The sequence below is a fragment of the Hypanus sabinus genome, chromosome 8 (genome assembly GCF_030144855.1).
Source record: "Hypanus sabinus isolate sHypSab1 chromosome 8, sHypSab1.hap1, whole genome shotgun sequence".
In the NCBI taxonomy this organism is placed as follows: Eukaryota; Metazoa; Chordata; class Chondrichthyes; order Myliobatiformes; family Dasyatidae; genus Hypanus; species Hypanus sabinus.
The window spans coordinates 13312861-13325119 of NC_082713.1; the positions used below are offsets into that span (position 1 = coordinate 13312861).

Below are 12259 nucleotides of genomic sequence, written 5' to 3' on the forward strand. Positions count from 1 at the left end.
AGGTGTCACAAATACAGAGAAAGAGCAGTGCAGATGCACAATACAGTGCAAGATACTAATAAGTTAGGTTTGAGTTCAATTGTCCACTGTATTGTACAAGAGGTCTGTTCAATAATCCCACAACATCAAGATAGATGCTGCCCTTGGGTCTAGTGATGTATCTTCTATCCACTTGCAGGGGGGAGAAGAGTGAGTGACAGGGGTGAGTGGGTTCTTTGGCAGCAACAAGTGTAGACAGAGTCCATGGAAGGGAGCCTGGTTTTTGTGATGTGCAGAGCTGCATCCACAACTCAACCAGCCACAGAACTCCAGCTCATAAATTAATTAATTTCAGTGCAAAAGACCTGGAGGGAAAAAAAAAACAAATAATGTTTCTTGCTTTCCTATCAAGAATGCACACATTAGAATGGTATTCCAACTATTTAGGTCAGCTGTATTTCGGAAGCCACATTAAAGAAAGGAGATGGCCAATGTTACACAGTAAGGAAATGAAACAGCAATTCTTCATTCAGATTACAACTGGCAAATCTGCAAATGAATGCAGCTACATCACCAGAAAAAGGCAAATTTTGATTAAATGCTTCCTGCATGACTTAGTCAGCATGGGTTACGGAATTAAACTGAGCTCCTTTCTCAAAGGGCAGGCACAGGCATGATGGGTAAAAAAGCCTCCTCCTTTGTCCCTACAATATTTTACACTATCATTTTTCATCACAAACAGAGCCAGAGGAAATCAATTTTGAAACAGCTCCAGCCAGGTAAACTTGGCATTCAGCATTCACAGATAAATACTGCTTAAATAAAACAAGTCTTTACTTTCTTTCCAACAATGTCCAAAACCTGGTTTCAGTGAACATTAGTAGGGAAGTTCCCAAACTCTAAGCATCTTAAAGTATTTGCTGAGTTCATGGAATTCTTTCATGGTCCATGTTAATTCCATTTCTTCAAGCTGGCCACTGACAGCTAGGAGTTATTTGTAGGAAGACCTTGATAAAATAAAAATTGTCTCTTATTTTTTCATGAACCAGATGGTATAGTGGTGGAGTGTAGGACCGGAGAAGTCCTTGCTGCCCAGAAAATAAGGATGTCCCTTTAGGACAGAGTTGAAGAGGAATTGCTTCAGAAAGAGGGTGGCGAATCTATAGTATTTATTGCCACAGATGGCTGTGGAGGTCAAGTCATTGGGTATATTTGAACTAGAGGTTGATAGGTGTTCTTGATTAGTAAGGTTAAGGGGAGAAGGCTGGAGAATGGGTTGAGGGAGATAATAAATCAGCTATGATTGAATGGCAGAGCAGACTCGATAGGCTGTATGCCCTAATTCTGCTGCAATGTCATCTCATCTAATGGTCATAGCTCCAACCTATAGCCAGAGGCAAAGCTTCTTAAAGCAAGAAGAAATGGATGATTCAAAATGAGGCCTCTAGCGAATATGTGTTTCTTATTCATCGACTACTGCCCAGCCTTCAATGCCAAGCCACCAAATAAGCTCATCTCTAACCTCCTACAGCTTGGGCTTGTAGCCCCCATCTACACTGACCTCCAGGTGGCTTGACTGACAGACCTCAGTTGGATAAAATTGATCATTAAGTTTCATCTACCCTGACCCTTTACACTGGTGCTCCCCAGGGTTGTGAGCCCATTCCAATGCCTTGTATGGCTATTACCTTGTGGCCTGTTCCACCACTGGCTTAGTCTCAAAGTTCACCCATCACCCTACTGTTATCAGCCGGATCAACAACAATGGGATGGAGTACGTGAAAGAGATTGTGAACCTTGTCTCATGGTGCTTGAATAACAGCTTCATCATCAAGGACCACACCACCACCCAGGCCATGCTCACTCCACACTGCTGCCAACAGGGAGGAGACACAGGAGCCTCACGATCCACACCACCAACTTCAGGAACCGTTATTATCCCTCAACCATCAGGCTCTTGAACCAAACTGGATAACTTCACTCACCCCAACACTAAACTGTTCCCATAACCTATGAACTCGCTTTCAAGGGCTCTTCATCTCATGTTCTTGATATTTATTGTTTATTTGTATTTACTGTGAATGCCCACAAGAAAATGAATCTCAGGGATGTATGTGGTGACATATATGTACTTAGATAATAAATTTATTTGAAGCTAGTCTTTTTTGTCAATAAGGCTAAACGGATGATCGTTGACCTAAGAAAAGAGGAGAGTGAACACCACCCTAGACTCATCAATGCAGGGTTAGGTTCAGGGTTAGTGAGCCAGTGAGGTCACGTCATTCGACAAGCAGCAAAGCTGAGATCAACAAAATCATGATCACATGATCTTTTTCTTTTGCTGCCCTTTGCAGTTTGTTCCCTGACCTACAGGAAGGATATCAAAAAAGATTGAAAGAATACAAAGAAAATTTACAAGGATCAAACCAAGTCAAATCGAGTTTAATTATCATTCAAACCATGCATTGATACAGCTGACAAATTTCCTCTGTGGCCAAGATGCAAAACATTCAAATAGTAAGCAAACATTCAAAAATAGCAAGTAACATAATTTGAAATATTGAGAAAGAAGCATATTCACTCAGAAAAAACATATGTAGCCCAAGACCCTGAGTGACAACGTCCAGTAATCGATGTTACATTTTCCCAGCAGTGTACAGATGCACACAATCCAGCCTGTTATTCCACCGCTGGATCACAGGAGGGCAGCACCAATGGGCAAGGCCAGGCCCCAGCCGAGCTCAACCACATTCTAGCACTTCCACATCTCTCACCTGGTCTGCAGCAGTAGGCAAGCTCAAGGCTTGATGCCCAGTTCTCACTATAATTGAGGCTACAGGGCTCCTATATTGACTGTCCCTCCACCAGACAAGGGCACAGATCTGTGGCAACTTACATTATCACTGTCTAACAGAGCCTTGTGATCGCAGTGAAGTGTCCCAGGCAATCTCCCACGACTATACTGCATCAATTCCAGTGCTTCCAATTAGCGAGCAGCAACAGAGTCTGCAGCCAGGTTAGCGCCCCCGAACTTAAACCGGCTCCTCCAACTCATCAGCATGCTCCTCCGATATCCCCATAGGCTCCTCCATTATCCCGAAGGGCTCCTCCAATATCATGACCGACTCGTCTGATATCCCAACCAGTTCCTCCAATATCCCAACCAGTTCCTCCGATATCCCAAACAGTTCCCCCGATATCCAAACCAGTTCCTCCGATATCCAAATGGGCTCCTCCAATATCACGACCGGTTTCTCTGATATCCCAACTAGTGCCTTCGACATCTTGGATGACCCCTTCGACAACTCGTCTGGCTCCGCCGCCGATACCAGTCTAGCTAATCCAATCAATGAGCAGCTCACTGATGGAATAGTTCTGCAGTACCTCGTGTTCTTGGAGTAGAGTTGTCTTTGGATCATTAAGCACAAATTTTACAAAGAGAAAAGCACCTTTGGTTGGTCCTCATGAGGCCGCCACGTTAGCACGCGCCGCCATCTTACTGGAAGTCATGCATAATGGACGTTGCCAAATCTTGAAGACTTGAATTATAGGGAAAGGTTGAATAGATTAGGACTTTATTCCCTGGAGTGTAGGAGAATGAAGAGAGATTTGATAGAAACATACAAAATTACGAGGGGCATAGAGAGTGTATGTGTAAGCTGGGTTTTCACAGTGGGGTTGGATGAGACTAGAACTAAGGGTCATACTGTAGGTTAAGAGTGAAAGCTGAAATGGACAACATGCGGGAGACCTTCTTCACTCAGAGGGTGGTTTCAGTTTGGAAGGAGATGTCAGCAGGAGTGGTGGTGGCAGGTTTAAGAGAAGTTTGGACAGGTACGTGGATGAGAGGGGTGAGGTCCAGGCGTGGGTTAAAGGGACAGATGCTGTAAGGACAGTAGAGAAATAAGTGGGTTGAGTAAAATCTGAAATAAAAAGCTGATGTCAGTAATGATGATGATTAAACCACTTGATAGTTGTGGAAGCCATCATGTTCTTTTACATCATTAAGGGAAGTAAGTGGGCCAGTGGGAGCTACATGTGCCAGCAGACTCACAGCAATGTGGTCAACCCTTTAACCACAACCCTTTGTCGTTTTTCCTTTATTTTGCAATTGTTATTTTTTTCATAAGTTATTGATTTTTACATCTTTTGCTATAAAACAGCAAATTTCATGTCATATGCCAGTGGCAGGATTTTAATCTCTTGAGTGAATGAATGAATGAATAAATAAATAAATGTGTATTAAATAAGCAAAGCACGTCTGTCTCAGTAACATATAGTATTAATGGTAGGACTGTTGACAGTGTGGAGGATCAGAGGGATCTTGGGGTCCGAGTGCATAGGACACTCAAAGCTGCTGCACAGGTTGACCCTGTGGTCAAGAAAACATATGGTGTATTGGCCTTCATCAACCGTGGGATTGACTTTAGGAGTGGAGAGGTAATGTTGCAGCTATATAGGACCCTGGTCAGACCCCACTTGGAGTACTGTGCTTAGTTCTGGTCACATCACTAGAGGAAGGATGTGGAAGCCATAGAAAAGGTGCAGAGGAGATTTACAAGGATGTTGCCTGGATTGGGGAGCATGTCTTAAGAGAATAGGTTGAGCGAACTCTGCCTTTTCTCCTTTGAGCAATGAAGGATGAGAGGTGACCTGATAGAGGTGTATAAGATGATGAGAGGCATTGATATATGGATAGTCAGAGGCTTTTTCCCAGGGCTGAAATGGCTAGCACAAGAGGGCACAAATTTAAGGTGCTTGGAAGTAGGTACACAGAAGATGTCGAGGTAAGCTTTTTATGCAGAGAATGGTGAGTGCGTGGGATAGGCTGCTGGTGATGGTGGTGTAGGCAGATACAATAGGGTCTTTTCAGAAACTCCTGGATAGGTACATGGAGCTTAGAAAAATAGAGGGCTTTGGGTAACCCTAGGTAATTTCTAAAGTAAGTACATGTTCAGGACAGCCTTGTGGGCCAAAGGGCCTGTATTGTGCCGCAGGTTTTCTGTGTTTCTATGTTTCTAAAACACGAACAACATGAACTGTTTATACTTACTCACTTACTGCCCATTATACTGCTGGCGTTTAGGGCAGCAGTGAAGTGCCTCTATCTCCGGTTGTCTTTGACCATCTTCTCTGTTGCACCCCAGATGTGGTTCAGCGTCCTCAGTTGCACACAGATACAGCAGGATTCTTCATTGCTGTTTCCATAACAGTCTTTTTGACCAGTCAGGGTCGATAGCCTTGAGCTGAATCCCCGAACCTGGAGGATTGTTGGAGCACTCTTAGCCTGGCCTGTACCCTTTGACCTATTTGGCATGGGTGACCCTACCAAGAGACAAAGCACAAGGCTGTGACTCCAGCCAACATAGCTCTCTGAGTTACTGAAGCACACAAGCCTCCAAACCCTGCAACCAGGTTGTGGTACTCTAGGAAGATAAATGTTTATACCTGAGAAATAAGACATAGGAATAGACTTAGGCCATTCAGCCTATCAAGACTGCTCTGCTGTTCCATCATGGTTGATTTATTAACCTACTCAATTCTATTCCCCTGCCTTCCTCCTGAAATTTTTGACACCCTTAAGATAACAAAATATATTCATTGAATGGTGGTGGGGCTTCGCAGGCCAAGCCAGTATTTAATTTGTTTATCCCCAGTCACACTTTGAAAGTGGTGGTGAGGATCCTTCTTGAACCATCGCAGTCCCTGAGATGTGGTTAGACCCACAATGCTGTTTGAGAGTGAGTTCCAGGATTTTGACCCAGTTTGAAATAAGTTACAATAAGAGACACAAAGATGAACTGTGACTACCATGCTTTGCTGGAATGGAGGAGCAGAATTAATGGGCCAAGTGAGCTAATTCTACTCCTGTGTCTTATGGTCTAATATTATACTCTTCTTGTCCACAACAGAGATGTGACATTTAAACGTATAGCGTTTTATAGTGAGTTATTTTAAAATACAATATTGTGCAAAGTAAGTCAATACTGGATTGACTTTTGTATTCCATTGCTATTCATTTGATATTGTTAAAAGTGAAAATCTGGGGTGAAAGGTTAGAGCAAAGGTCAGGATGTAGTGTCATGTTCTAGAGAAGAAGTTTCTCAAGAGAATATTCTTCAGTGAGGTTTATTGATTGTTCATTGGCACTTAGTTAGCAATGGGTAAATAGATACAATAGGCAATTTGTCTTGATTCATTATTAACTATATTTACTTGCCATGGGAAATTGGGATATTGGGAAACTGGGAAATTGGGCTCGGTTCTGTAAAATATCCCCAATAAAATAAAAACAAATTAGAGGTATCACCATTCCGTCTCACTGTGTTATAAGTCAGGGTGACTAGCAGGTCTGTTGTTAATAATAGTGAACCCACAGACGCAAGTCCACCTCCTCAAGATTGAAGATTCAAGTTTATTTATCATGTGTATATCAAAATATACAGTGAACTGTGTCATTTTCCATAACAACCAACATGTTGAGGGTGTGCTGGGGCAGCCCACAAGTACTGGCACACATTCCGGCACCAACATACCGTACTGACAATGCTCGGCAGTAAAACACAGGGCGCAACAAGCAGCAGAACAACAACAGCAGAAACAAGCTCCATTCCTCCATCTTAACCATGACCACATACAGTCTTTTAACCCCAGGACAGGCCTCCAGCATCCAGAGGACTCAGGCTCAGGCCTGCAGACACCGGGCTTCAATCTCCCTAGTGGGCTCATTGTGATTCACAGACTCACCTCCAGCCAATGGACCTCAGCTACCAGACTTCTGTTTCAACCTTGATCCACAGCATTGGTGTCAGGACATGCCAATCATCAAACACTAGGCCTCAAGCACTGGACTCAATGATGATAGGACCCCTAACAGTCAGCCTCAAAACTCTGGTTTCACTGATTCATGAAACCAGAAGGTCTTTGGAACTGGCCACTCCTGCCACCAACCCCAACTACAAAGGAAAATTACAATTCTCGGAAGTTGATTCCAATCCGAAGGAAAAGGACAGACAGAAATTAAACAACTGTGATGATCTCTCATAACTCAATGCATCATGCAGTCAATGAAATGCACGTTTTTAGAAGGGTAGCTAATGCAATCAACAAACAACTACTTCCCAAAAAAAAGCTGTGAGATAATGATTAATCCACCTGCTACTTGAGTCATGTTTGGAGAGGGATGAATATTGGTCAGAACTGCAGGATGAACGTCTTTGTTTTTTGTCCACATGGTGCCATGGGATGGCTCCACTCAACCTAAAAGCAAGACATTTAGCTAAGAAATGGCAAGGGTAAAAGGACCCCAACGGCAGTTGTATACAGACCTCCAACCAGCAGCCAGGATGTGGATTACAAATTACAGCAGAAGATAGAACAGGCGTGTCAGAAAGGCAATGTCATGATAATCATTGGGGATTTTAATATGAAAGTGGATTGGAAAAGCCAGGTCAGTACTGGACCACCAAGAGAGAGAATTTGTAAAATGTCGAAGGGATGGCTTTTCAGAACAGGGGATTAAGGGATTGGCTGTGCTGGATTGGGTGTTGTGCAATGATCTGGAGGTGATAAGAGAGCTTAAGGTTAAGGATTCCTTAGGGAACAGTGATCACAATATGATCGAGTTCACATTGAAATTTGAGAGGGAAAAAAATAAATTCCAATATGTCAATATTTCAGTAGAATAGAGGAAATTACAATGGCATGAGAGGGGAACTGGCAGAAGTTGACTGGAAAGGGACATTTGCAAGAAAGACAGCAGAGCAGCAATGGCTGGAGTTCAAGACAGATATATCCCAAAAAAGAAGAAATTTTCAAAGGGATGAAGGACACTACCATGGCTGTCAAGTGAAGTCAGAGCCAAAGTAAAAGCAAAAGAGAGGCCATACAAGGAAGCCAGAGCTATTGGGAAGATAGAGGATTGGGAAGCTTTTAAAAACGTGCAGAAGGAAACTAAGAAGGTCATTAGGAAGGAAAAGATGAATTATGAGAGGAAGCTGGTGACTAATATCAAAGAAGATACTAGAAGATTTTTTAAGTATCAAAAGGGTAGAAGAGAGTTGAGGGTAGATATAGGACCAATACAAAATGATGCTGGAGATATTGTAATGAGAGATGTAGAGATGACAGAGGAACTGAATGCATATTTTGTATCAGTCTTCACAGCGGAAGACATCTGCAGTATACCAGACATTCAAGAATGTCAGGGAAGTGAAGTTTGTGCAGTGAAAATTACGACTGAGAAGTTGGTCAGGAAGCTTAATGGTCTGAGGGAGGATAAATCTCCTGGACCTGATGGAATGCACCCTCGGGTTCTGAAGGAAGTAGCTGGAGAGATTGCGGAGGCATTAATGATGATCTTTCAAGAATCAATAGATTCTGGCTTTGTACCGGATGACTGGAAAATTGCAAATGTTACTCCACTATTTAAGAAGGGTGGGAGGCAGCAGAAAGGAAACTATAGACCTGTTAGCCTGACATCAGTGGTTGGGAAGCTGTTGGAATTGATTGATAGGGATGAGATTACGGAGTACCTGGAGGCACATGACAAGAAGGAAAATCCTGCCTGACAAACCTACTGTAATTCTTTGAGGAAATTACAAGCAGGGTAGACAAAGGAGATGCAGTAGACGTGGTGTACTTGGACTTGCAGAAAGCCTTTGACAAGGTGCTGCACATGAAGCCGCATAGCAAGATAAGAGCCCATGGAATTACAGGGAAGTTACTAGCATGGGTGGAGCATTGGCAGAAAACAGGGAGTTCGAATAAAGGGATCCTATTCTGGCTGGCTGCCGGTTACCAGTGGAGTTCCACAGGGGTCGGTGTTGGGACCGCCGCTTTTTATGATGTATGTCAATGATTTGGACTATGGTGTTAATGGATTTGTGGCTAAATTTGCCAATTATACAAAGATAGGTGGAGGAGCAGGTAGTGTTGAGGAAACAGAGAGCCTGAAGAAAAACTTAGATAGTTTAAGGAATGGGCAAAGAAATGGCAAATGAAATACAATGTTGGAAAATGTATGGTCATGCACTTTGGTGAAAGTAATAAACTGGCAGATTATTATTTAGATGGAGAGAGAATTCAAAATGCGGAGATGCAAAGAGACCTGGGAGTCCTTGTGCAAAATACTCTAAAGGTTAACCTCCAGGTTGAGTTGGTTGTGAAGAAGGCGAATGCAATGTTGGCATTCACTTCTAGGGGTATAGAATATAAGAGCAGGATGTGATGCTGAGGCTCTATAAGGCACTCAAGAGACCACACGGAGTATTGCGTGCTGTTTTGGGCTCCTTATTTTAGAAAGGATATACTGAAATTGGAGAGGGTTCAGAGAAGATTCACAAGAATGATTCCAGGAAGGAAAGGGTTACTGTATGAGGAAGGTCTGATAGCTCTTGGGCTGTATTCCCTGGAGTTCAGGAAAATGAGGGGGAATCTCATTGAAACATTCTGAATGTTAAAAAGCTTGAACAGATTAGATATGGGAAAGTTATTTCCCATGGTAGGGGATTCTAGGACAAGAGGGCACAACTTCAGGATTGAAGGACATCCTTTTAGAACTGAGATGCGGAGAAATTACTTCAGTCAGAGGGTGGTAAATCTATGGTATTTGTTGCCACGAGTGTCTGTGGAGGCCAAGTAATCGGGTGTTATTTAAGGTAGAGGTAGATAGGTTCTTGATTAGCCAGGACGTCAAAGGGTATGGAGTGAAAGCAGGGGAGTGGGGATGACTGGAAGAATTGGATCAGTCCTTGATTGAACGGTGGAGCAGATATGATGGGCTGAATGGCCTCCTTCAGCTCCTATATCTTACGGTCTTATGATCTAGTATGTAAGCTGAACAGTGTATCCAAAATAGCACTCCTTGTGTTCATCAATGTAATCCAACCCCAAAATAAAACTGGCCAAAGGTGAGGTATATATTTTCATCCAAGTACATTTCTTTGGATTGAACAATGATTCTGTGAGGGAAGTGCTACCCCAATCTCTATGATGACCATCTGATGTGCTATAGTTGCATTGTAGGTAAGTTGCTGGTCCTATGTCAGAGATCCAGGCCATTGATGTAGACACGGGAGTGTGACTTTCACTGTTTCCTGTGAGCAATTATAAGTAATAAAATCAATATGGAATTTAAAGAAAAGATAGTTCATGGTGACCAATGTTCCATATAACAAAAATAAACCCTCTGGCTTACCATCATTCTTCGGGAAACAAAATTCATTGCAATGCAGACAAAATGCTGGAGGAGCTCAGCAGGCCAGGCAACACCTAAAGAAATGAATAAACAGTTGATGTTTGGGGCTGAGACCCTTCTTCAAACTTCCCTGTTTGCATGTGTTCCATTTGTGACTCCACAGCCATCACTACGTTTGTTCACTCTGTTGTTCAGGGACATTTAAGGACAGACAATAAATTCAGTCATGTGTAAATGAATAAATGTGCCAAAATGTGATTGGCGACAAGAGTCCAACCCCAATTGTGTACTCATTGAGCCACTCATTTATTCAGCACAGAAATAGGCCTTTTGGCCCATCACTTCTGTGCCAACTTTTCTGTGATAGTGTGGGACCTAAGGCTCCTTCCTGATGGCAGCAGTGAAAGAGAACATGACCTGGATGGCAAGTCATCAAACACCTCACTCAAAGGATATCTTCCTTAAATGGCCTGCATTTTCATTCAAATAAAGCAAGTAACTGTCATATTTCAAATAAGCTGCATTAGTATGCAATGTAATTTTTAAAATTATGAAATTAGCCTTTTGAAATATTTTCATTTCGATGAAGTATCATGAATATTAGCTCAAACAGGAGACGTCCTGCATTTCGAGTAACAGGAAGCATTCATCTTCCTGCTGATAATTCAACATGTTTACACACAGTTGATAGACGACTTCCTTTCATTAGCTTAATGAGTAGCTTCTCTGTGCTCTCGCGACAGACCTTTCCACGAACAATGGAATATTAAAAACAGTTCAACATTCTAATAAGAGCCACATCCATATTAAACCAGGAGATAAGTAACTCTATAAATTAGATCATCTGCTTCTTTTATCCAGTTTCTACTTAGTATTATTTTCTAGAACTCACAGAAAATTAACATTTCAAAGTAATATGTGAAACTGATATTTCTGATATTTTAAAGATATTTATCTTTGTTTTAAGACTGAACTGCAAAGGGGAATCAAAGTAAATTTATTATCACAGTACATATATGTCACCATATAGAATCCAGAGATTCATTTTCTTGCAGGCATACTCAGCAAATCTATAGAATAGTGACTATAATAGGTTCAATGAAAGATCAACCAGAGTGCAGAACACAACAAACTCTGCAAATGCAAATATAAATAAATAATAATAAATTACGGGAACATGAACATGAAGCCACTTCAACTTAAGAATAGTTCTCTCCGTGGGGCACAGTCCTCTATGGTTACATCACACTTGGTACTGTTTAGGTGAGGCCACACTTAGACCATAAAAGTTATAAGACACACAAGCAGAATAAGGCCATTTGGCCCATCAATTCAGCTCCACCATTATGGCTGGTTTAATATCCCTCTCAACCCCATTCTCCTGCCTTCTCCCTGTCACCATGATATCCTGACTAATTAAGAATCTATCAACCTCCACTTTAAATATACCAAATGACTTGGCCTCCACAGCCATCGGTGGCCATGAATTCCACAGATTCAGTGTTCTCTGGTTAGCACAATGCTTTACAGTACCAGCAACCTGGGTTCAATTCCCGCCCGGCCTGTAAGGAGTTTGTACTTTCTCCCCATAATCGTGTGGGTTTCCTCCCACATTCCAAAGTTGTACCAATTAGTAGGACAGATGGTCATTGATTAGGGCAAGGTTAAATCAGGGGTTGCTGGACAACAAAGCTCAAAAGGCCAGAAGGGCCAACTCCGTGCTGTATCTCTAAATAAAATAAATAAACAAACAAACAAACAGGCCTCCACAGCCACCTGTGGCAATGAATTCCACAATACACGCTGACTAAACAAATTCCTCATCACACCTGTTCTAAAGGGACACCCTTCTAGTCTGAGGTTGTGTCCTCCAGTCCCCCCCCCTACAGGAAACATTCTCTTCACATCCACTGTATCTGGATATTTCAATAATTGATTGGTTTCACTGAGACCCCCACCGCCATTCTTCTAAACTCCAGTGAGTACAGCCCCAGAGCCATCAAACTCTCCTCATCTGTTAACCCTTCCTTTCCTCGTATCGTTCTGGTGAACTTCCTCTGGAACCTCTCCAATGTGTCTGGC

General features: G+C 42.4%; 1 protein-coding gene across 2 annotated transcripts in view; it reads left to right on the forward strand.

Annotated features, from left to right (window-relative positions):
- The window catches only part of zgc:66433 (uncharacterized protein LOC321250 homolog), a 138352-nt gene that overhangs the window by 22574 nt on the left and 103519 nt on the right, over positions 1-12259 (forward strand). The window contains exon 1 of one of the 2 annotated variants that reach the window (XM_059976706.1): positions 741-758. The exons of the other annotated variant lie outside the window; for it this stretch is intronic. The gene's annotated coding sequence lies outside the window, so the exon portion shown is untranslated. Of the gene's footprint in view, positions 1-740; positions 759-12259 lie in introns of those variants that run through there. 2 annotated transcript variants of the gene reach the window in all.